Below are 24,077 nucleotides of genomic sequence, written 5' to 3' on the forward strand. Positions count from 1 at the left end.
AAGATAGTAAGTATTCATGGGTTTTAGGGTAGTTACGGTTGCTTTACTCAGAGCTTCTAATACACACAGCCCACTGAATCTCGCACAGCAATCTGTGTGCCAAGTCTGTAACTTCTGTTTGTTATGGATAGGCTGGGTATATTTATTACAGACACTGTCTTCAAAGTATGAAAACAGTGACAAATTCACTGCATCCCTTGGTAAGTTGTTCACTAAGTCAATTTAAAAACAAAATGTCCAGCTCTGGTCAGGAATTGCCTAACTTTGACTTAATGTGCCTTTTCCCCTACATTAGCAAGATACCTGTAAGAAATCCCTTTCTTCTGTAGGTATTGTATTCCCAGATCATCGTATGCTAATAATGGGCAATATCCTCTTCCTCCAGTAGATGACTATAAAGCTGTCAACAATCATTTGGGTTTATAGCAATTATACTAGATTTTTTTGATTAAATGTTGAATGTTACATGGGCAGTATAGAGTAATAAATTACCCTGAGTCAGAATTATACTGGCTATATATTTAAATCATATTTGGGATCATGAAACATTTATAACTGAATTGCCTGTGCTGTAGGTGTGCATTGCTCTCAGTACGACAGAACAGCTTCTCCATCCTATTATAGATTGCTCACATTGATGCACAGTAACTGTGAGTGAATGTCTTTAAAGCAATTAAAAATGTGCTGAGTCTGAGATAATACAGTGAAGAAGCCTTTTGCACATATGGGTAGAATACCATGAGAGATGTATAAGTTTGCTGAGGAGCAGTATACAGCCAAAGTCTGTGCTGTATAAATGGTTCTGATTCTGCCAAAGGTCTGTGCCCCTGGATATTTTTGCCTCAATTTACTGCTATCCTCCAAAGAGGGAGGACTGCCAGTAGTCCTCCAAAGAGGGAGATGCAAAGATCCCAATTTTATTCTGGTTTCTAACTGCCATACCAGTAACAAATACCAAAGGGTAATTCCTTATATGAAACATTTAAAAGACATGCACTTTCGGGACAGTAATGAAAGCCTGCTTTAGTAGTAGCAGTTTTACAGTGTGGTCTGTTGATGTCAGCCTGAGAGGGGAATTCCAAAGGCAAAATCTAGTTATTGTTGACCACTGTTAAATCAGATTCAAGATAATCAAAGAACGTGATCAGAAATAACACGTTTAAGTTTAAGCAGGTTTAAAAGAAATATAAGCTCATGCTTGTCTTTAAATAGTATACATAAAAACTGCTTTTGAAAAGGCCTTTTTCCTGGGTAAGCTAGGATATAGAACTGAAAATTTCTTCAAAGCAAAAACTCTTGATAATGGAGGAAAAAAATCCAATAAAATAAATGTAGCAATATTTTTAGGAACCCTTCTATAGAATGAACACACATAGGAAATGTATAGCTGTGGCATTACACAATAACGTGGTCACATATCACTACATCACTTAGGCTGGAGGAAACTAGCAAGGATAGTGGACTAGCAAGATAGAAAGAAATGAGAGGATTTGGTGTTAAAAGAAGTTTGGTGGTGTTTTTTTTTTCTTTTTTTTCTTTTCTATGTGGAAGCTGTGCCATAATGTGTAGTGCATATTAACCATTTGTCTGAATAACCTGAAGAAAGTGATAAAATTCCTATCACTGGATTTACTTAAAATTAGACTGGACAAAAAGTTCAGTTCAATCTCCTGAGCAATATTTTTATCATAAGGCAGGACAAGTAAAGCTTGAATAGGTGTCTACATTCTGTCAAAATGATTGAGGTGAGAGAGGAAATTTCAGTGTGTGATTGATAGGAAAAAAACTCTTCAGGATGTGTTCTCAACTAAGGCATATCTGGAGGCATTTATGCATAGTTGCATAGGAGATTTTCTATTTGGGACAAGGTGGCAAGTCTGCTTTTCTTGTTCTTAGTAGTTAGAGTAAAACCTGATGTATTTTCAAAAATCAGTCAAATATTTTGTGTTTGTGTCTTGCTACCTTACATTATCCAGAGTGACTGTTGTTGTCCTGTCAGAAAACAGATGCAGAACCACATAGGTAACGTTGCAAAAAGCTATGTTTAGGATCTATACAGCAAACTTCATAAAACACTAAGTTTCTCAGATTTGCAATGAGAATTTCCTACACCTCTTTGTGCAGAAATGCTAACAAAGTGTAACAGAGAAGGATTGCCTCCCTGAAGAACCAGTTGAACAGGTGATTAGCTTGTGCTTGGTTGAGTTGGACAGAAGTTGTGTTAGATCCTCCAGTGAAAAATAAATAAAATCTGTGCTTTGAGGCAAATTCTCAACTGGCACAATTTGGTATAACCACATCCCAGGACAGTTGAAACTATGTTGACCTAAGAATCTGGCTCTTGATCTTATCAGAAGATGGAGAGTCAGAATTGCATCCATTTCTACCGTGTGGCTGTGTCTGTCTTCCAGCTTCATACTGGAAAACCAAGGAAAGCGGGATAGGTATGATACAAAACACAACACGGCTTTATTAACAGCTAGCGGTTTCTTTGTATCATTTCAATTATGCTCCCACGTAATGAGTTCAATATACTTTTGTTATGTGACTATAAAGCTGCCTATGGGGTGACAAGAATATATGATACGATGTTACAGTCTTTTCATAACATTCTGGGGTAATTAGGACATAAAATTGAACTGAAACTTTAAAACACATTTCAACTCTGTTCTATATATATTACTCTTCAGCGGGCAAGGACAGTAATTTAATATTGACTTTTGGCTGTAAGATTACCATATAATCTAAATGCTAATAACAATTAAAGCACAGTGTGGTGATTAAAGTGTCTCCTGGAATATTGAAAATGCAGGTAATAAATGGTGCAAGGATGTGTAAGCCAGAATTTAAGAATCTGCTCTGGAAGTCTGTGCTGCGAAGTAGTAGGCTGGGCTGAAGAAAAGTTTTCAGCAGTCTGTGCACTCCTTTCAGCCTGAGCCATGAAACTCACAGTTTTGTTTGATATATTTTTATTCCACGCTCTATCATGCAGAAACTAGTCTTTGAAAACCCCACTCTGTACTTTTTTTTTTTTCTTCTGCCTTTTCTGTAAGCAATATTTTGTCTCAGGAGAGGTTAAAGTAATGGCTTCCTCCACAAATTGTGAGGAATATTTTTCTTTTGAAAGTTAGCTCTTATTAATGAAATACACACTTTGGGGTTTTCTGGGAGGCAGCAGAACTATGAAAGAGAGCTCAAACAAGAAGAAATGAAAAGTACAACCCCTTTAAAAAATATACAGCCATATGTGAAAATGCGTGCCATGGTAGATGTGCAGCACAAAAAGTCTCTTGACTCAGCTGTTAGTTCTTCCGAAACTGTGTGTGTGTTTAGCTCTGCCTCTAACTTGAAGCAGCGGTGCTTGTTGCCCTAACATGAGGAATTTAACGGATTTTTTTCAGGTTTATTTGCACTAGTATGATGAAATTTGAATACCTTAGAGCAATCAGTATCTAGACCGTCGATAGGTACCTGCCTTGTGCTGGTAGCTGCCCATGTTACAGCAGCAGTGAAACTCTTGGAGGGATTGTGGTGGTATTCCACTGTTGCCAGTGGATCCAGTGATGAAGGCTGTAGGTGATCCAGTCATCTTTATTTAATTATATATTGTCTGGGGAAAAAACATCTATGCGGTGTCTGATTTCATATTGCAATGTCTGCCACAGTACCTGAACTTCCTTCACGTAACATGGAGAGTAATGATGAGATTTAAGGCCTTCTCCTCGTTAAAGCTACATTTTGTACAAACAATAAGCAACACCATTGTTCAGGAGAAAATAAATAGATCTTCAGAGCCCATCTAAGTATGTTTGTTGAAATGCTTGTGTAGAAGGCAGAATCACAGATAACCAGTGATAGCACTAGAGGGAATGGCTTCAAGTTGCACCAGGGGAGGTTTAGTTGGAATTTAGGAGACATTTCTTCTCAGAAAGAGCAGTCAGGCATTGGAACAGGTTTCCCAGAGAGGTGGTGGAGTCACCGTCCCTGGGGGTGTTTAAGGAAAGGTTGGATGTGGTGCCTAGAGGCATGGTTTGGTGGGTGATACTGGTGGTAGGGGGATTGTTGGACCAGATGTTGGTGGAGGTCTTTTCCAACCTTTACGATACTGTGAATCAAAAGTCTCTGCAAATTTGTTTTCTGCTTAAGTCAACAGGTTAATTTCTGCCTCCATATTTATTCTTTTATGAGCACTGATTTTTTTTTTAAGTGATTATAAAAAAAAAAAAAAAGCTTTGCAAGATCGCTCCATCTCTAAATTTCTCCATCTGCTTCCACAGATTTAGAGCAACGTAGCAGTGCATGTAACAGTTGTCATAAGCTGTGCAGCAGCTGTCCAGGGATCATTCCCCAGTCCATGGCCTCTTGTGTTTTTTCGGCATGGTTTAATTCTCTACATTGCAGAACTCACAAACGTGATGGACTTATTTTGCCCATATTTTTCAGCTTTTTCCTTCATATTTTTTTGGTGAGGAGGAAAGGGGCAAAACAAAGCTGTAAAATATCCAGTGTAAAATTTTCCAGGAGGCTGTTGCAGCAGATTCAGTCAAGCAGGGCTCACCTAGGGCTGAATTGGATGCTCCAAGACAGGAATACAAAGGTGGCAGGGTTTACTGTCATTTCACTGATGACCTGTTCATGCAATGAGCCCTCAAGTAACAGGGCCCTCAATGCTTTAACAAAATAGGGACCAGCATTGCCAGTGTTTGAGTTAAACCATACGTTTGGTGCAATGTTTTATATTGGAGAAAGCTTAAAAGAAACGTGATTGGGAAGTGTTATGTTGCACGATAAAATATATAACAAATGATTTTGTTCCATTTTATGCTTAGAAAAATGCAGATGAGAAATAGCTGGAATGGTTTGAGTTTGTACTTTTTTGCTTGCTTTGCTGTTCAAATATCTTTGAAATGTCAGGATTTATATGGGTACAGGCATTGCTTTGTTTTTGTTTCTCTTCCATCCCTCCCTTTTCCAATCCTGTAGTTCAGGATTTCCATACTTACAGGTTGATGTAAGAAATGAATACATCACTGTTTTCAGTGGATTTCCCTACAGATGCCTTTTGCAGGGGGTTTAGTTAAAAAGATGATATAGCACCTGTTGAGCACATGGGACTTAATGCTTTGAAGGGAGCCAAATGGTTCAGTAGATTGTGAGGAGCAGCTCCTCTGCAGTGTTTGCTGTTCTACTTTTCCCTGTTGTGTCTATATGGTTACAAGGGCCAGCTACAGGTGGTTGGTCTTCGCTAGCATGTATGGGAGGAGATGCTGGTAATATTTCTCAAATCAGCAATTCAGTGCAGATGGTGTTGCCTTGATGGGGATCACAGAGGAGTTCAAGTGAGGTTAAAAAAGAACAAAATCTTTGCTTATACCCAAGTTCATTGGCAATGGAGCCTGAGTGGCTACTGTCAAACTCTCACCCAAATGTTTAAGCCTGCCTCTTCACTTTGGCACCTTAGGAAACTCAATTGAGTTTGAATGTAGACCTGTTGATTTTTGGTGTAAAGACATAACAAAGCAAAGTAGCCCATGAAGGGAGAAGCCGTGGTCCCCAGCAGTTAGGAATGTTGCTTGCTCAGGTTGGTATGTTAAGGGCCTCTGATCTGAGGAGGAGCCATCTCTGAAGATACTTCAAGTGTCTCCTAGCTCTTAGATTGCTACAAGATAGTGGAAGAGAGGAGAATATGAGTCCCACTGTCACAGAAACACATTTCATTCTTTTCCTTTTTCCCCATCTTTGTAAGGCTGCACAATAGGCTGTGGGCCAACATCCAGAACAAGCATCAGAAAGACAGTTCTGTGGGCAAAGTAAAATAGGATGAAATACATAGATCATTTTGATTGTTTAGTCTTGCCGTAGCTGATTGAATAGGGACAACAATGCCCATGTTGTTGTGACTTGGGAATCAAAGGCACTGAGTTGGCTGTGAAATACTGTTTGAAGGAAAAGATGGAGAAAAATAAACCCAGCATTTGGCTAACCATTTGAACAGAATGCAAATAAAATGGAAAAGACTTTTGTGTCTTGTGGTGTATTTGCAAACTGGGATTTACAGTGCACATAGATTATTCTTGATGAAAACATTTCAAGTGCTTTTTGTCAAAGCCCTTCTGTGCTATAAGTGCTTCTCTTCATCATAATGGATTTTCCTGATAGATATCCCTGCCTGAACCATCTTAACCAAAATGATTCCAAGCTTTATTTCTTTAGAATTTAAGAATGTGTTTTTTATGATAATGCTTTTACTGTGGATGTTGGTTGAGCAGTATACCCAGAGGGCTGAAGCATTTGTTATTGTTAATAATACATGTTTAATAGATCTGCTTTCTTCTGGAGATTGCAAACTTGATTAATTCTGCAAATGGGGATTATTTCACCTGATAATGAAATGTCCTCATCTCATGGGTGAGGAGGGAAATAGGATGGGACATAGTAGTTCAGCAGAAGAAATACAGCATAGTTCATTCAGCTGTAAGAATGTAAGCACAGGAGGAACATCAGAATGAAGACACAGCCCTAGCATTCTTCCCCTGCAATCTCCCAAAGACCCAAAGCATCGTGTCCTTCTTCAGACTGACAAGGAAAAATATAATGACTTTTAAAATTGTCCTGTCCCTCAAGGCTGGAAGGAAGCAGTGGGGATTAAGGAGGGCTAGTGAGCTCAGGTAAGCCACAGTCTCTGTACAGCTTACCCTAGGACACCCAAATCGGTACATGCTGACTGTCCAGGTTTGTGTCACAGTGGTATGTGCATCACTGGAGCTTTGAAAACTCTTTGATCTAAGCTGGTTATGATTTTAAAAGCCCCTTTGTGGGTTGTTGCACTTTGGTAAATCCTGATTTTTGCTATAGCCAAAACAATTAACTGAATAAAAGATTATGACCTAAATACATAAAGAATACATAAAGATATTTATATACTTAGTGCTCTTTTTTTTTATTATTTTTCTGTTCTTTTTTTTTCTTTTTCTTTTGAGCATCTGGGCCATAATCTTTTGGTTAGGAAACTGTTATGGGCACTTGATTTTTGTCTTAATGGTCAAACTTTACAGAGGAATTCTGCCAATAGGCAAATAATCTTTTTTTTTTTGTTTTCATTCTGCTGTCAGAAAGGTGCACTGCATGACATTGCCCAGCCTGAGCACAGGACACAGAGCTCATATTTAGCCTCAGAACGCTGATGTTTGATAGGGCACTGACTTCGTCTTCACACTTATCTGTGAATATATCTTGTGTAAGATTGACATAGAAAATTATAATATTTGAGTCTCCTGACAAGGAGGTTTTGTAAGACAGACTGAAAAACCTGTTTATTAGTATTTCTGTGAGTTGCAGGCATTTAGCAATGACAACAGGAACTACTAGTAGGAAATGGCCCCCAGAAATCCTTTGTCATAATAGCAAAGAACTGATTGAATCTGTAATGTGCATCTTTCTTGCTGTGTGTTTTTGTAAAATATAGTTAGCATTGATATGGACTCAGAGTACATGGGTGAGATTATGATTGTTATAGCCAATGGACGATTCAGGAGTCTTTGGTAAGCATCAAAACCAGAATGCTCCGGGTTTCTAAGTGGCACTTTTTTATTTTTGTATGTGTGTGTGTGAAGCTATTCAAATACACATGGAAAGACCAGAAATTGGGCTGTGGGGTTTGACAATGAACTGGTTAATATCTAAGATCTAAGGTAAAGTGACAGTGAATGCGTTTCTTCAGCTTTTCCTAGGAGATGTCTGTGATCCTAACAGCCCTATAAATACAGATAATTTTTATGTGGTCCCTAAGAGAAGGCCTCTGAGTTGTGCAAATCCACACTGACCTAACTTATCATTGCTAACGTACAGACTTTTGAATGATTAACTTTTGCTTTAGCGACATTTCAAGTCCAGTAGGTTTCGAGCTTTAATGTTGCAGCTGAGCTTTGCTCTACTAGTGGTGATTTATTTAAATTTCTGTGTGTGGTGAATTCTTCCAGAAAGTGGTTACAAATTTGACTTAGGAAACATGGCTTTTGCTGTTAGGGATGCTACGGTAATCCACATATACTGATCACCTGTGTCAATTCCTATTGGACAAAGTTCACCTCATTTCTGGAGTATATTTCAGAACAAAGGAATTTTAAGTATAAGAAATATTTACCTAGTTTGTCAAATGCCATTGCTGTTTATTACTGTAATTTTTTTCTGCTGCGTGTTGCACAAGCTAATCGAAAAATAAATTTTGCTTAATTTAGGGTTAACGGATCTGAATTTCTTAAAGTGAAATTCAACTAGGAACTAATTTGGGCTCACTAAATTGGATCCGACAGTTGCATCCATTTACCTTATGTGTATTAATTTGCTTTGCATTATACTTCCTTTCATGGGCTGAACTTGACTTGCCATTATTTCCCTTTTTAAAACTGTTTCTAGTATTTTACTTTCTAATTAGCACTTCATTTTTCATTTAGATTAAGCCTGTGGCACAATGATAGCCTTAAGAAGGAGTAACAGGATGGATTTTTCAGCTGCTTAAGTTTGGAAAGGTCCAAAGTTTAAAGCACCAACAACTTTACCTGGTCTTCAGTTACTAGTTTTAATTGACTTGAAGAGCCTTCCCCTGACATTCAGGACTCTGATCATAGAAACCTATGCGTGTGAGAAGATTTATTTAGGCGTACTCTCACAGTTGGCCACAAAATCAAGCTGCTGAGTGGCAGAACCAAGAAAGGCAGTCCCGACTCCCAGCTGAGTGCACTTTATTACAGGCTCGAACAATTCAATATACAGAACAAAGCAATATTTTAAAACATTCTGAAAAGCAGTAGACACTTTGTACTAAAAATAACAAAGGCTTTCCCACTTAGCTGCTCCAGCTGAGGACTATTGTTTGTTCTCTGAGATAATTAGCAGCCATCCTCAGAGCTTCCTGAGTGGCTTTGTACACATAACTGTCAGTTTAAAAACACAGAAGAAATACAGCAAGGCTGCTTAGAACATAGCACAAAATATGGGATTAATGAGTCATCTCCCAGGCTGATGGACAAGTAAGAAAAGCCTTGAATAAAAAGAAAAGCCAGTCATTCACTAATACCTATCATCTTTCTTTTTTGGTTTGTTTACCCTCAGACCAGTCATTCTCCTCTGTAAGCGTCCTTGTCATTATAATTCAAATGCTGAATCTCTATGGCAGGAGCAAAGCACCTCAAAGATGAGACCTTTCTGGGGAGCAGGACAGCAATTTGCCCTTTCAGGAGAGTGATGTGAGATTTCTAAAACCTAGACATATACTGAAGTATCGGACACCCTGATTAAAATTTATCAGAAATAGAAGTTCAGTTAAAATAAGTGATTTTTTTAAAATTTATTTTTAGTTCAGAATTATGTAACTTCTGCACTGTGTTAAAAATAGAAACTCACCATCTGTATTTACTGATATGCAGTTAATCCGAGTGCGATTTGTGTAAGTGAGGCAGATCCACCAGTATTCACACCTTGGAATTGTCATGGCCTTAAGCTCCACGATCACCTAGCTCTGGTGCATCATTATGTGGTATCGATTGTTTCTGACTTCTGCCAACTGAATCTCTTTTCTTTTAAAAAAAATAAAAAATCATTCAGCACACAGTTGGAATACTTTTTAATTGTTGATATATTACACTTAGTTCTTGGACATACCTCTTCAGTCATTTTGACCTACCCAACAATAATGCAATCAATGTTTGCAAAGCACAAGGGAAAATTCCCTTCCTCTTGAAGAACTGTTTGGTGGCTCTTTAGAAGTTCAGTAACCACTCAGCCAGGGGATTTTAATGTCCCATCTTATCCCAACAGTGTCAGCCAATGACTTTTTTTTTTTTTCATCTGCAGTTGATAAATACTTGCATTATTATTTTTTTTTCTCTTGGATAGCGCAGGCTGAGTAAATGTTGATTCATTTATTTCAGCAGCCTTTGTGTGTGCTAACTTCTGGGTCAGCCATGCTATGGTCTGGTGCAGAGAGCAGAGAAAATGATGTGCTGGAGTGTACTTTCCATATCTTTATGTGTTTATGTCTATATTTTATGTTCCTCACATCAGGGAAGAGTAGGTGTTTTCTGCCTCATTGTCACAGTGAAATTAGCATTTAAAGATGGGATTATAGTCAAGAATAAGCCATGTTAGCACAAAATTACAGTGTAGCAGTAGAACTGTGTGACTGGGTCCGGTCTTGAAAGGAACACACAAATTTATGTACCTGTGGTTTTGATTTGTCTCGAATTCATTGCTTTCTAAAAAAGTCATTGAAGGCCGTCATTTCAAAGGTGCCTGCATATCTTTCACTGAGGAACATGCATGATAAATCAGATTGTTTCCTATTACAGATTTTGTCCATCACACTGCTTGTAAAGATTTTCTTTATCTACTAGATGTGCTTTTATGTCAGTCTCTCAGTATTTAATATGATTTCAGTCTCTGTTATTGGCATCTGCATATGAAATGCAGACAAATGTCTCTACGGCAGAGGATAATATGACCTCAGGATGTGCCGTATGATTACAGATGATATGAAATTTGTCTTCTGAATAAACTTTTATGATCATGTGTAAGGAGGATTTAAAAGCAGTAGTGCTATACATAGGGTTATTCAGAGCTAGAGAACTCATTCCATGGAAAATACCAGTTAGGTAAGGCCAAAATTTCCCACAAGTTACACATTAAATATTTTTCTGATTAATTTCCAACAAAATAATTATTTTTAACATTGTCAACACAATAGCAATTATGTCATTTTGATTGCATTTTTTTTACTACGTTAATATTCTGTACTTCTTGCATACATCAAAGCTCATCGTTCTACACACAGTCTTGAAACTATGTTGAAATTTTCACTTCATACAAGAAACATGTGGTGCAGGTACTACAGGGAGCTGGTTCTTAAAATAGAGAGTAACCAAAGGGTTAAATTGTATAAAAATAAATTCTGTTGCTCCTTAACATACCTTTTAAAAATATTTAATTATTGTCATTTTTACGCAAGATATTAAAGAAAACAACCTTGTTATGCTTTGTGGGCTGATTTACTGTGTGTCCTCCACTAATGCAGTTATAATGTGGCTGCACCTGGGATTATTCTGTTTTCTCTTGTTGTTCTGACTCCTGCACGAGGTTAAAGATTCTCAACAATAGTTATATTTTTATGCTAATAAGTTTTCCCTTTTCAATGGTCTTGGACAAAGCAACTTTTTGGCTCTGATTAATGATAGAACTCCGTAAGTCTTTTAAATAGAGAAAACACCGATATTGCCTATGTTTTCAGTAAGTTCATCTTTAAACGCCCTATGTTTGATTTGTTCAGAAATCATGAATTTGTTCACCTTTGATCATGCCCAACAAAGATGACACAAACTTCATACTGCTTGCTTGGCTGTATTAGTCCCCTGTTATTTAGGTTTGCACTTTCTGGGCCTATTCACAATGTCAAATGTGATCAAAACACAAACTTCTATTCAAGAAATAATAATATTGAAAGCAAAAACTTCAGTTTATTCAAGCTTCAGAGACTCTAAGAAAACTAAACCATTTTTACTGAGAAATGTGAAAGGGTTGTGTTTTGCTAATACTGAATGAAAATGAAACTTGGCTGATTACTATTATTATTTCTTTTCCTAATAGAAGGCACCACAGAAAATGTTATAAAGGTGACCTGGGCAGGGCTTTTTAATTTGCCCAAAGTGCACATTCAGACATAGATCAGTTTCATTCGCAGTGTTATACCATCTTTTAGATAATACAATAATGCTAAGGAACACCACCAGCTCAGCAACACCATCCTTAAGCCCCAGCTCTAATTGCTGAAGAATGCATTTTTTGTAAGAAACTGGTAATGAATGTGGAGTTCTATTGTTTGTCCATATTCCTTGTGACGACATTTATGGCTGTCACATTTCTTTCCATTCACCACTTTTAGTTTCTTTCACGTAATCTTGCAAAAATGGAATGTGCTGAGATTCAAACACAACCTCAGTGTGACAGAACATTCTAATGTTGTTTATTCATATCATCTTTTCTCTTGGCGAATGTGCTATTGTTAAAAACATCAGCGAGCCCCCAGTAAAGACTGTGTTTCCTCTCAAGTGATTTAAGCTGAATTCTGAGAAATGACGGGTTTTGTCAGCAGGCATGCCAGCTGAGCTAAAGCAGCTTCTGATCTGAGCATCTGGAGGTCAAGCTTATGAATGTTCTGGGATCGGGCCAGCTGTGGCGTCTGTATTTAACAGCTATTAACTCTCACTGAATTATGGAGGGACTTCGAGAACACTGAGATGGCTGTTCCCATTCATACCCTTTTATAACCCCTGGCTTTGCAATGGAGTGGAAATGGAAGATATCCCTATGGCAGGGTGGGCGAACCCATCCAAGCAGTCTGCAAGTCTCTTGCAGGTGTTTTTAATGTGGAAAAATGAGCAAGGCTGGATTTGCTGTCACTGCACCAGAGCAGTGGCACGCTTTGTGTATATTTCCTCTTGACCACTTCCAGTCCTTTCCAAGCAAACTGGTGTTTTACATGCAAAGCCTACGAGCTGTGGTATGGTTCACAGGGCAGTGACGAAAGGAACTGAAGGGAGTGGTTCTTCCCTGCTTGGAAATGTATACAGAGATGAAAAGAAGAAGGTCCCTCACACTGTGCTTGCAGTCTGAGTGAAAGCTAAGTGTACATAGGAGGCAGGTTTTTGGATTCACTCATAATAGCGTCCAAACTGAATATCCCCTATTGTTTGTTACTGTGGTGCCTGCTGATTCTAACCACGATCACCGAGATAGCTGCACTACAAACATACAGTGAATGACAGCACCTGTAGTGCTGCATTTATCTAACTAGAGCTATAAAGAATAGAAAGAGAAAAGGAGCTCAAAGAGAACAGCTTCCCTCGGTCGCACAGCTGGTCAGCAGCAAAGCCTGGAGGATGATGCTCACTGCAGTGACTTGCTTGCCAACCAGTATTCCTCTGGCTGGTATTTCTTCACTCTGCCCCTGTCCCCTCCAGAACTCCAAAATTCAGAAGTGCAAAAATACCAGAACTGAGAAACAGGAGGTATTAAGCAGTAGTGGCAAAGCACAATAACAAGCAGAAACAAAGCACCTACCTCGCAGCACATGGAAATTACTAAGGCCCCTTTCTAAAATATAGACCAAAAAGCTAAAGAATTCTTTGTCTTTTAATAGAAAAGGCTTTCTCCTCTTATGACCCCAAAATAGGGGGACTTGAGAACACTTCTGAACTGTGATGTGGGTGTTCCTCGTGCTTATGTCGTGCCTTTAGGCTGGGATAAACCATGTCCACCCTCTTTCCTATTTACCTTTGACTCGCTGGGGAATAAAGCTGTGTTTGTAGTAGTGATGATGCCACATTCGATATAGGGTTAAGTCTGTAGAGCTGTTTGTGAGATATATTTGATGTGTAGTTTAAAGAGGAACACAGTGATTCCTACTGAACCAATACAAGAGTCTGCATGGTTTATAACAGCTACATGCACTGTGCTCTAGAAGTGTCTACTCTGATTTTAATTCTTTTTTTATTACCTGTCTCAAAAATTTGGGGCATGGAGTACTATAAGTTGAATTATGGCACGTTCTAATATTTTCTTGTAAAAATATATTTTTTTACAAGATTAAACAACAGTAAAACAAGAGTAAAACAATATTCTAATGAATTGCATTATTTCTGTATGCATGCATTAGGATAGTGTTATCTGTTTTCCTTGTTCCTCTCTAATGGTGGCTGCAGTTTAGTGTCTAATGAAGAGCTTCTCAGGTATGCAATTCAAATTGCTAAGGCTGGTGTCAAGCTATACTCATCAAGATTTTACTATGCAAAAGCTCGCTGCCCTTTATATTGTTGCCTAAGTAAAATGAGTAATCTTAACTTACACGACACCTCTGTAGTCTGGAAAAAGAGAAAAGTCATGATGTTCTGAATTCAAAAGCAGGACCAAACTAGTTGTTCAAGTACAGAAAAACTCCTTCCCCCCACCCCCCTGAGAGATATTAATGTCTGAAGAGAGATTTCATTTAAAAATGAGGCCGGGGAGAAGACTTTCTCGCCACAGTTTGAATTTCTGGCAAACATGTCATTCCTCTGCTTATTTATCATCTACCCTTCATAAATGTCAAGTGTAATAACAAAAGGTTTTAATAAACCTGTCAGAATTGTTTCATGTCAGATTGAGTGAAAAGGTTATGTATAATAATAAAAACAAGACCTAAAACAATACTAAATTCAGCTACAGAAAGAGCCCTGGTCTATCCATCTCTCCTGAGAACTCAGCGTTTCACTGCTGTGTTGGTTAGAAAAATAAATTCTCTTGTAATATGTAGTAAAAGCTACATCAGAGGCAGAGATGTGCACACAGCACCTAGTGGAAAAAAGTATTTTAAGTTCGTCATTTCAGTACTGATGACTCAATTTGGGGAGCTGATGACAAGCTTCCTTTCTGAGATATGCCTGATAACAAGAAATATCCTGGCACCTTTGTGATCTCTGGAATGGCTACACTTTTTTTTTTTTTTTTTTTTAAGCCAACAAGGATGAGAATAGTTTTTTGGACCCAGTTCAGGAAAGTCAAGGATTTGCCTCACTGCTTGACTCTAACTGGAAACGTGCAATAATTTGTTGCTATTTATTAAGAGCACAGAGTACATCTTATCACTGAGTGAGCTGCTGTCCTCCCACACTTCCTCCAGTGCATTTAATTCTCTCCTTTCCATCCGCCTGCATAATCATTCCATTACAATCGGTTGGGAAAGAAGTAATTGGTTTCAAATGCTCCTGGCTGACCAATTTATATTTGAATACTCAGCTGGGGACCCTGTGTTCTCGATGGACTGCTTGAATGTTGCCTATATTACTGATGGCTCCCTGTGTGCTCATCTTAAACGTTTCCTTCTCACCATGCTACTATTTTTGTTTGACCTTGCGCAGGCATATTCATAAGAGTATGTTGTTGTTAAGATGTTCTTAACTGAATGATGATAATAATGTATACAGACTGCCCAGCTCAGATCAGCTATTAGCTGGTATAATTACTGCTCTTGTCCACTTTACTGCTATTTAATGATTTGTGTTATGTCCATTCCCACAAACACAAAGTGAGAGCGGGCCCCGGTGCACCATGTCCTGAATGTGTGTCTCCAAGGTCTATGGAGGCACGACACTTCTATTAACTAAATAGGCAAAAGAAACAATAGGTCAAAGGGATGCATATGGGCAGTGTTGTAGCTGAGACTACGCGGTTGGTTGCAGAGCTGGGAGCGATCAGTTTATAATTTAGGACAGTGAATTTTTTTTCCATTAGTGTTAGAATTCCTTTACCCAGCTAAGAGGCAACAGGTCATCCACTGGCTTAGAAGGATGTGTGTGGTTGTGTGCAAACCTGTGCAGCATGTAGAAATGTGTTATGAACATTATTACTTTCAGTAATGTGGAGCCTCTGTCACTGGAAGGAAAAAATGTTGCTGCCTGTGCCATCTAACCATTTCCATGGCGTGGGCGCAGATGTTCTTATTCTCTCATGCTCCCTCCTTAGGAAGAGAAACTTGTATTTGTTGGTGGCTTTTGACTTGTTTCATGTGGCAGTGTTCCTCTGGAAGGGGTAACTATTAAAGCATGACCAACTACGGAGTGAAACTCTGAAGTTATCAACCTGCTGGAAGTGACTGCTCTCACTCCTGTTGTTTTGCTTGTCTGTTTAATATGCATGTGTTTGATTACTGTGGTTGAAGACAATGTCTGTTTAAAAACAAAACAAAATCACTGATTTCTATTAAGTTATTCTCCAACTATTAAGCAATTCCAGATGAGATTTTTTTTTTTTTTTTCTCCAGGGCCCTAGTGAAAAAAATGAAGCCTAATCACCTAAGTAGCAGAGACTGATGTATTATCTATTTCTTCCTCCTTACTTTACAGCTGTTTAACACTGGCTCTTCATGTTTGATCAAATATTCGTGTACGACTCATGTTATCCTACTTAGCAGTCTAGTGATCAGCAACTGCCTTCTGGGACAACCGAAGTCAAACACGTCATGCACACCAGTAGCAAGCTGATAACTTCCCAATGACGGGATTCATAAAATATTAATAGATCAAAATGTTTTAGGTCAGGTATGCGCTGACAATAACTAGCTATTGCTCCCTAAATTGGAAGAATGATTATAGTACTAATCAAAGGCAATGAACGTCTTTGTGTAGGCTGCAAATTCTTTTCAGCCCTGAGTCTCTGCATCTCTACAATAGATGTCTCTGCATCTCATTTTGATGTTTTGATTCTTTAGTACAACCCGAGGTGCAATGCCAACATAAGCTTGTTGGTTTAAATGTTACTGCAGCTGAAATTCACAGTTGCTCATTCAGGATTTATACTAGTTCTTCCACTGATGTGTCTTGGATACTGAAAGGAGGGATTTGTCGTGCAGGCTGTGTGACAGCTTTAATTATTACAAATGCTCCTCATTTGTGAACTCTGATGATGGAGCTTATAGCTGCGTAAAATGTCCAGCACAGATCTTCTGCAGTCTTAGCTTCCCCTTAGGCCTACAAAATTAAATAGGACTTTGTTGCTTAGTAGTTATACTGCTCTCTAGTTAGGAGTCAATGATGCGTGTGAGCCTATCTGTGAATGAGAAACAAAGATCAATTTTGTTATTTCCAAAGTATATCCAATTGGTTAAACTGTGAGTTGTAAAACTTAAGTAGAAGGTTAAAATCTTACTCTGCAGAAGATGCAGTACAACAACAAAATAAGCTTTAATAATGACACGAGTTTGAAATGAAGGGATTAGTCTGCTTTCCCATGAAAGCTAAGGGAAAGAAGCAACTTCAAGCAAAACAAAATAATTTAGGGGCTGGAAAACAAAAGCTAAAACTGCTTGGAAAAGAAGTAATAATTGAAAGGTTCTGAAGTTAAGTAAGAACTGTAAAGATTAAGGTGGCAGCTTGAATATCATGAAACAATGAGGGATAGAGAACAGATTCTGTGTTGACTGTTATTACTTTCATTTTCTTCTTGTGCTGAATGAAGGATAGTCAGGAAAAAGGAGAAGTGTGAAAATGAAGCAAAAATGATGCAACAATTTAGGGGAAATTTATGAAGAATGTTTCGGAAATTTTCTTGGTCTCCTTGTTTATTGTTGAATATTTAGGGGTTCCCACAATGGCTTAAGGACTTAGTTTTCTAGCACAAACAATGTAAATGTTTACTTCCTTGGACTGAAGATAGTAAAGGAGTTTTACTTGGAGCTTAGTCTCTTCTACTCAGGATATGCTGGCAGTTGTTGGCATTACCCCCACTGGACTTGGGGAATGGCAAAGGTTTTTCTTTTGTTTACGAAGATTATGTTGTGACTTTTACTGCTATCACTCAATACGTGATGTGGGACTCTTGGATTTTAACCTGGTGAAGATCTGGACAGGCTCTATTATACAGCTGTCACTCATCACAATTCAAGTACCTATTTACAATGCAAAGTCACAGCAGAAGCATGCAGCCAACCACCGTTTGTAGTCTCTCCAATTTTGAGCTTTCTTCCCGTGTAAAAAGAAATAGTTGCAGTTTGCCAGTGATTTATGCCCAGACATTTTTAATCTGGGTACTCTTGAGAATTGTTTTAGTGCTATCACACCTCTCTGATCCATTTTCTCTGGAAAATCATTTCTAGATGGTAAAATTGCTGAGGAGAGAGATATTAGGAGAAAGGAAGGTGTTAGTGATGGAAAAAATAGTAACATTTATTTCCTGATATAGATAGCGATTTAAGTGTAATTCCTAGTGATAGACCAATTTCAAATTCTGGTATCCCCTAACTTTCTAGGGGCTGAGGGTATGAGGAATCCAATTCTGTAAATCCTAACAAATATATGGTATCTTCACTGTGTATTATTTCAGTTTTCTCACATACTCCAGGACTTCAATGAGCTGAAGTTTTATGTTTTCCAGTTGTATTTTACCTCTGCTACATGTTACATCACAGCATGAAAGACAAGCTGTGTTTATGCTCCAAAAGAACACTTGATGGTTTAGACACAAGACAGGAATTTTATTGCTGAAATCTATTTTTTTTTTTTTGAATGTACATCCAGAAAAGAATTTGCTAGAAGGAGAAGATGCCATAGCTATTCCCCTTGCAGTCTGACCGGAAATCATTAAATATGCAAGACCCTGTTGCACATTGAACTAATCTTGATTGAGAAAGTAAAGAAAAAGACTTATGTAATTACTTCGTTTGATCTTAGAGTTATGAAGCTCACCAGCATCATCCTTTAGTTCAGTTGTGGCAAAAAGAAATTGTGTAGACCTGATTTCCCCACCATCACCCTTTTTTTTTTTTTTAATTTTATCACGGCTATTATTCTTATAGAGATGTTTACTGACTTTTTGTAATGCTGGAATGGAATAAAGGAGTCTCAGTAGAAATGAACTTTAAAGCTTGGGTGATGTATGTCTCTATTATACATTGCAATCAAGGTATACTTATTTTTATTTTATTAGCAGTAAAAAGGGTATACACAAGAGGTAGTTGAGTGGAAAATGGGAAGCACAGATTTTAGACACAACTGCTTACCACTTAATACTCATTATGAATACTTGATATGCAAAAATCTTGTTGGCTTTTTTTTTTTAATCAGTTGAAATTAATTGTTTGTTGTTGTAAGCATTGGCAGACGTGTATGCAGTAAAAGCTAATGTTTCACAAAATTTAAAATTGAGGTTATAAATAAAAACTGTTCTTGCTGTGGTTGAAATTCTAGTTTGTGCTCTTAGTCATTATTGACCTGGAGGTTAATAATGTTGTTAGTTATGTAAATGTCACATCTTGGATATTTCATCTTGGTTCTTTTAAAAACGTGTCTCCTTAGAAAAATCTGGATTTATTATCAGCAGAAACAGTATAGTTCCAATACGCTTTTAAAACTCCAATGAGTCTTTAATCTCTTACCTTCTTTTGACCTCCTAGGAAAACTGATGTAGGAATTCTGCAGCAATCCTATTGTAACTTAAGAGAAAATCCTAATTTTCTCTGGAGCCTACTACTGACAATATTAAGAATAGATGGCCCTGTGGTTCAGATCAATAGATAATATCTTTTAGTGCTGATTTAGCTTTATGACTGGAAAGGAAAGCAATTAAGTCAGGTAGAATTGGTAAGTATGCATACATGTGTTCATGGAAGTGACAGTTATATGACCTGTTTTTCATGACAGTATTGAAATAGTAACGTTTGAAGTAAATATCAAATGCTATCTGAACAGGTACCATAATCATGTTAAAACAAGTTGAATCTCAGTCAATCAAATAAATATTCAGTTGATTCAGTTCATTTCCACAACAGTATTGTACACTTACTTCATTCCATCACTTGATGATATTCAAGAATATATTTTTCTACAGATAGCCAAGAGTTTTTTCTTCCTCAAAGCTGCTTTTAGTGAAAATATCATTGTTGAACTCTGGCCAATTGCACTGTTATTTTAAGACAGTTTTCAATATTTATTAGTTTTCCAAATCATTATGAAGATCTAAGTCAGTGGGAAGAGAGAAATCCTTTAGAAAGAGTCATAGCCTGACCTCATTTCTTTGGAGGAAAGCAATAGCACAGGACACAATTTACAGTTACATCTCTTTTGATTTCTAATGGTTGAGAATGCTGTCATGTCATTTATTGTGGAGAAGAGGAGGCTCAGGGGAGACCTTATTGCTCTCTACAACTACCTGAAAGGAAATTGTGGGGAGCTGGGGGTCAGCCTCTTCTCACAGATAACTAGCGATAGGACAAGAAGCAATGGCTTCAAGTCGCACCAGGGGAGGTTTAGTTGGAAATTAGGAGACATTTCTTCCCAAAAAGGGTAGTCAGGCATTGGAATGGGTTGCACAGGGAGGTGGTGGCATCACTGTCCCTGGTGGTGTTCAAGGAAAGGTTGGACCTGGTGCTTAGTGACATGGTTTAGTGGGTGACATGGGTGGTAGGGGGATGGTTGGATCAGATGATCTTAATGATTCTATGTACAGATAAATGGACAAATTCTAACCTATTTGTTCAAGATTAGACAGGAAATGTCCAGGAAAATCTTGGATAGGCATGTATTTTTATGTCTGCATATTCATCTTCCTTGTGAAATATGCAACTCATTCAATATGGATTTAAATATTCTCTGAGTATAGAGACAGTGCCTGGAAGCCAAATGTATTGAAGATTGCAAAGAAAATGGATCTGCCTTCTACAGAGTTTTTGCTTCCCCTGCCTAACCCCAAAGTTTCCTGGCCATTACTTCATTATTACGGGATGGCAATGAACAAGGTATTTGGCCAGCAATTGTCACGTCACAATCCTGGTGTCTAACATCATATCTGCTTTTCTTAATACTTAGAGAAGTTAGTCCTCCAAGATTGTTAAGCCAATCTTTTTTTTTATTTTTTTTTTTTTATTTTTTGTCATCTGTTTTTTAGTAGCAAACCTTTATGGAGCTGTAGAACAAGAAGAAGCTGTGTTATGTTGAAACCCATTTGGCAGCACTTCAGTTTTTTCATACATACTTCCAAACTGCTAAAAGGGCCAGCATACCCTGGTTCTTTAATGGTCTCTGCATGATGATGAATCCACGCCTGTAAAGTTGCTGATTACGTTCACTCTGAGGTACTTCAGTTCTTAATGTTGGTTATGTTCATAAGCACTGAGTGATTGAGTAGCCCTGTCCTGCCTGAAAGACCAGAAATACGTAGGTCTTAATGAGTTATGATGAAAGATAATGCATGAATTCCAGCAGACTGCATGATCTTTCCTACAGAAGTGGCAGCTAGGAAGTAGGACCCCTTTTGACGTTAAAAAGACATGGCAGCTGGAAGTGTCCCTGAAGACACAACAAGGGATAAAGGCTAACTGGGGAAAGCAATAAGTTCTTTTATCACTTTGAGTTGCACAGGTGCTGAGAAAGGGTCGAGCTTGCTGAAGTATCATTATGTGTTACTATATGCCCTTAAAAATAGCAGATTTTCTTAGCAGCTATTACTGATGATAAATATTTATTTCTACTTTAAAAAGAAATGCTACCGCTGCTGTCTTCAAAATGTCCTTGAGTAGATTTTTAGTATGACTTTAATCAAATGTCATTTTAACTCTAGTCCTATTCTGCAAATCTCTAGTGAAATTCTATTAATTTTCAATTAAACTTCAAGTAAACCAATTAGCATTTTCATTTCTATAGAGCAACAAAAGCAGAATCTGTAATGAGTCTATCCAGTTGTTCACAGAGGAATAAATGGTCTGGATAGATTTCTCCAGTGTATCTTTCTGTGAAACTTTGTCAAGTATATTACCTTTATCATTTTCTCCTCTGCTTTAGGTTCCAAATTGGATTTCTTGTGGTATACAAAACTGTATTCAGCCACCTCTTTCCCTAAGCTGTATTTCAGTATTCTTTCCGTCTTCATTGCAAATATATATTTTTTCTTTAATATAGTAATAATAGTGTGTTTTCACCATAGTCAAAACAGTGTTTGGCTGTGGCAGACACTGTAAAACCCTTCTTGTCCTGAACAACTTCAGGACCTCAATTTGACAGATGGCAGGAGAAGGAATTTTGTCTTGCGTGAATAGAAGTGTCTGAAATACCACAGCTGGAAACAGACTTGGACCCTGATCTTTTCTGTCTCCCTCCACTATTTCATCTTCTTCCACTTTCTCCTATTGCTACCTTCTCCTCACATAGACATGATCCCTGTCCTGAAGTGCTTCATTATTAAGAATATATTGTCCCTGAGAGGGAATCCTAGAGTTCTTTCAGAATATCATAAACTTTCATCATTATTTTAAGCTTGCAGATGTCTGTAGTGGTCTGCCTCTCCTTTAATGTTGTGCTAATCTAATTGCCGGGTGCTGCAGTCCCATCCCCTCACTTGTGCCAGCCTGCCCTTCTCTGACCCTGCACAGGGCTATCACAGGTCAGTAAGCTAGCAGAAATCTAATTGCTTTTTTGTGGTTGGATCAGTTTTTTTTTTTTCTTTTCTTTTTTTTTTTTTTTGGTGCCAGGTTAGCTGGGTAAAATGGATCCACTTAAGCTGCTGTGGAACTGCCGCCCAAGTCAGCAGCCAAGCTGCGGTTACGCTCGTCTCTTCCAATATCTTTTAAACTAGAAAGTGTGAGAGAGAGTTACCCTGGCTGAGCTCCGTGCTGAGCACAAATGCCCAAACCAGGAAACTGGTGTGTGGAGGTTCCCTCAGGAGTTGAGGGGATTGTGCTCTCTGAGGGACATGCAGAGCACCTCAGGTAGTACCTACTGTGAAATCCTGCTGACAGAGCTAGTCTCAGTGACTGCAGAGGATATCCAGGGAGCACAGCCACCTATTCAAGTAACACAGCGAAGAAATTTTGCTTAAGTGAATAGAAACTGGACAGCCCTGGGATCACAGACGTGGAAAAAGGAGCACATCTCTCACAGCTGGTACTAGTTAGGCCAGTAATACACTCAAACCATTAAGTCCTATTAAGTCAACTTCTAATCTTCCTATTTTTTAATCAAAACAGACCAAAGGTTTTGTTTTTGAGCTAAACCAGACTCAGTCTTTGTTAAAGTCACAGTTTGGTGCCTGCAGGTTGTTGTCTGGAGAGCCAGCATTGGCTTGTGAGCATCTTCACCTGTTGCTTTTCTATTATTTTTTATGGTTATATGAACAAAGCAGGTTTTCCCAAACATCAGAAAAATGCGAGTAGACAACATGCTGAGGCTTTTGTAATAAAGTTATCATCTCCAGTAGAAGCTGACATGTTTGCCTCCATAATTTAGATGCCTCAAGGTGCTGCGCGCTGCTCAGAAGCAACTCTGTCTCCAAACAAATCCCTAATTAGGATGCCCTGTTTTCCAAAGCATTTATAAGTTGGAAAGGGGAGAAGAAATAATGTTGTATGTTTTGACAGGCTTTACAAATACCCATCGAGAGCACCTCTGTTGTGTACCCATTGCTTTGATGTGCCAAACTCCCAGCAGGTCACCCCTCTTGTCTCTGTGGGGAAAAAAAAAGTGCGTATTTGTTTCATTTGCATCCACTGGTTACAGCCGCTAGATTTTGCATCTACTGCCTGTGTAGATGCCTGTGTGGTTGTACCTTACCTGTGAAAAAGCCTTATTCAGTCAAAGAAGGAATAAAGGGACCAGAGTCAAACCTTGGAAAGGCCGCAGCTGGAGCTGGTTGTGGCGCTGGTGAAAGCGGCCTCTTCACAGGGCAGCTGTGGTAATGGCTGACTGCTGGGGCTGCTTGCACGTGGCTGAGCAGGTTTGTATTTGGTGAAGGTAAATCCCTCTGCTCTAAGCAAAGTCTAGGTGCTGGAGCTGCTGTGACTTGCACGGCCTTTGTCTGGTTTTGCTCCCGCCTCTGAGAAACAGTTGGTGGCAGCACCTGAACAGGAGAGAGCAAAGCTGCAAATGTTGTTTCCTGGCCTGCTCTCTAAAGCCTGAAATGAGAGTCTCAATTTTCTGTAGCCTGTGCTGGGTGTAATTGGCAGGGGTTTGGTAGCATGGGGGGCTGTGGGGCCAAGCTGTGTGAGAATTGGTCAGGGAGCTGGTCAAAGATGTTTCCAGCGAGTTCTGGAAACAGAGCAGCTGCCTGCCAAAACTTCAGCGGGTCACGGGAGCTTGGGGCACCTCTGAGGAGACAGGTTTGGGACAGGGCAGGAGATTCAAAAGGAGACACTGGAGCAGAGAAGGAGGCAGCAAAAGTGGAGATACCTGATACATAGGGAAAGGTGGGGGGAAGGGTGTGAGGACATGGACCCCAGAATGTGCTGCGGGTTGTGGGGGGATCCAGCCAGAGCGGGTGGAGGGAGTTGGAAATGAGGAGTGGCAAAAAATCGGAGCAGGGCCCTCACCCCAACCTCGAGTGGGATGCTTGCCTCAGCAAAGGGACTGAGTGTAACATGGGGGCAGGTATAGGGGACTGTGGAAGGGGAGAAAAGCTGTCTGGTGTGAAGCTGAGGAATTTGTGCAGGTCCTCCTGTGATTTTTGGTTATTTTGCTCCATACCGAAATCAGTAATTAAAAGTTAATGCTGATGGACAATAAATTGAGTTA

General features: G+C 38.8%; 1 long non-coding RNA gene across 8 annotated transcripts in view; it reads left to right on the plus strand.

Moving 5' to 3' along the window:
• Positions 1–24,077, plus strand: part of LOC106046257 (uncharacterized) — a 59,887-nt gene that overhangs the window by 30,015 nt on the left and 5,795 nt on the right. Inside the window, exon 1 of one of the 8 annotated variants that reach the window (XR_001213143.3) lies at positions 23,617–23,752. The exons of the other annotated variants lie outside the window; for them this stretch is intronic. This is a non-coding gene — a long non-coding RNA (uncharacterized lncRNA). Of the gene's footprint in view, positions 1–23,616; positions 23,753–24,077 lie in introns of those variants that run through there. 8 annotated transcript variants of the gene reach the window in all.

Source organism: Anser cygnoides, chromosome 26, assembly GCF_040182565.1.
Source record: "Anser cygnoides isolate HZ-2024a breed goose chromosome 26, Taihu_goose_T2T_genome, whole genome shotgun sequence".
NCBI lineage: Eukaryota > Metazoa > Chordata > Aves > Anseriformes > Anatidae > Anser > Anser cygnoides.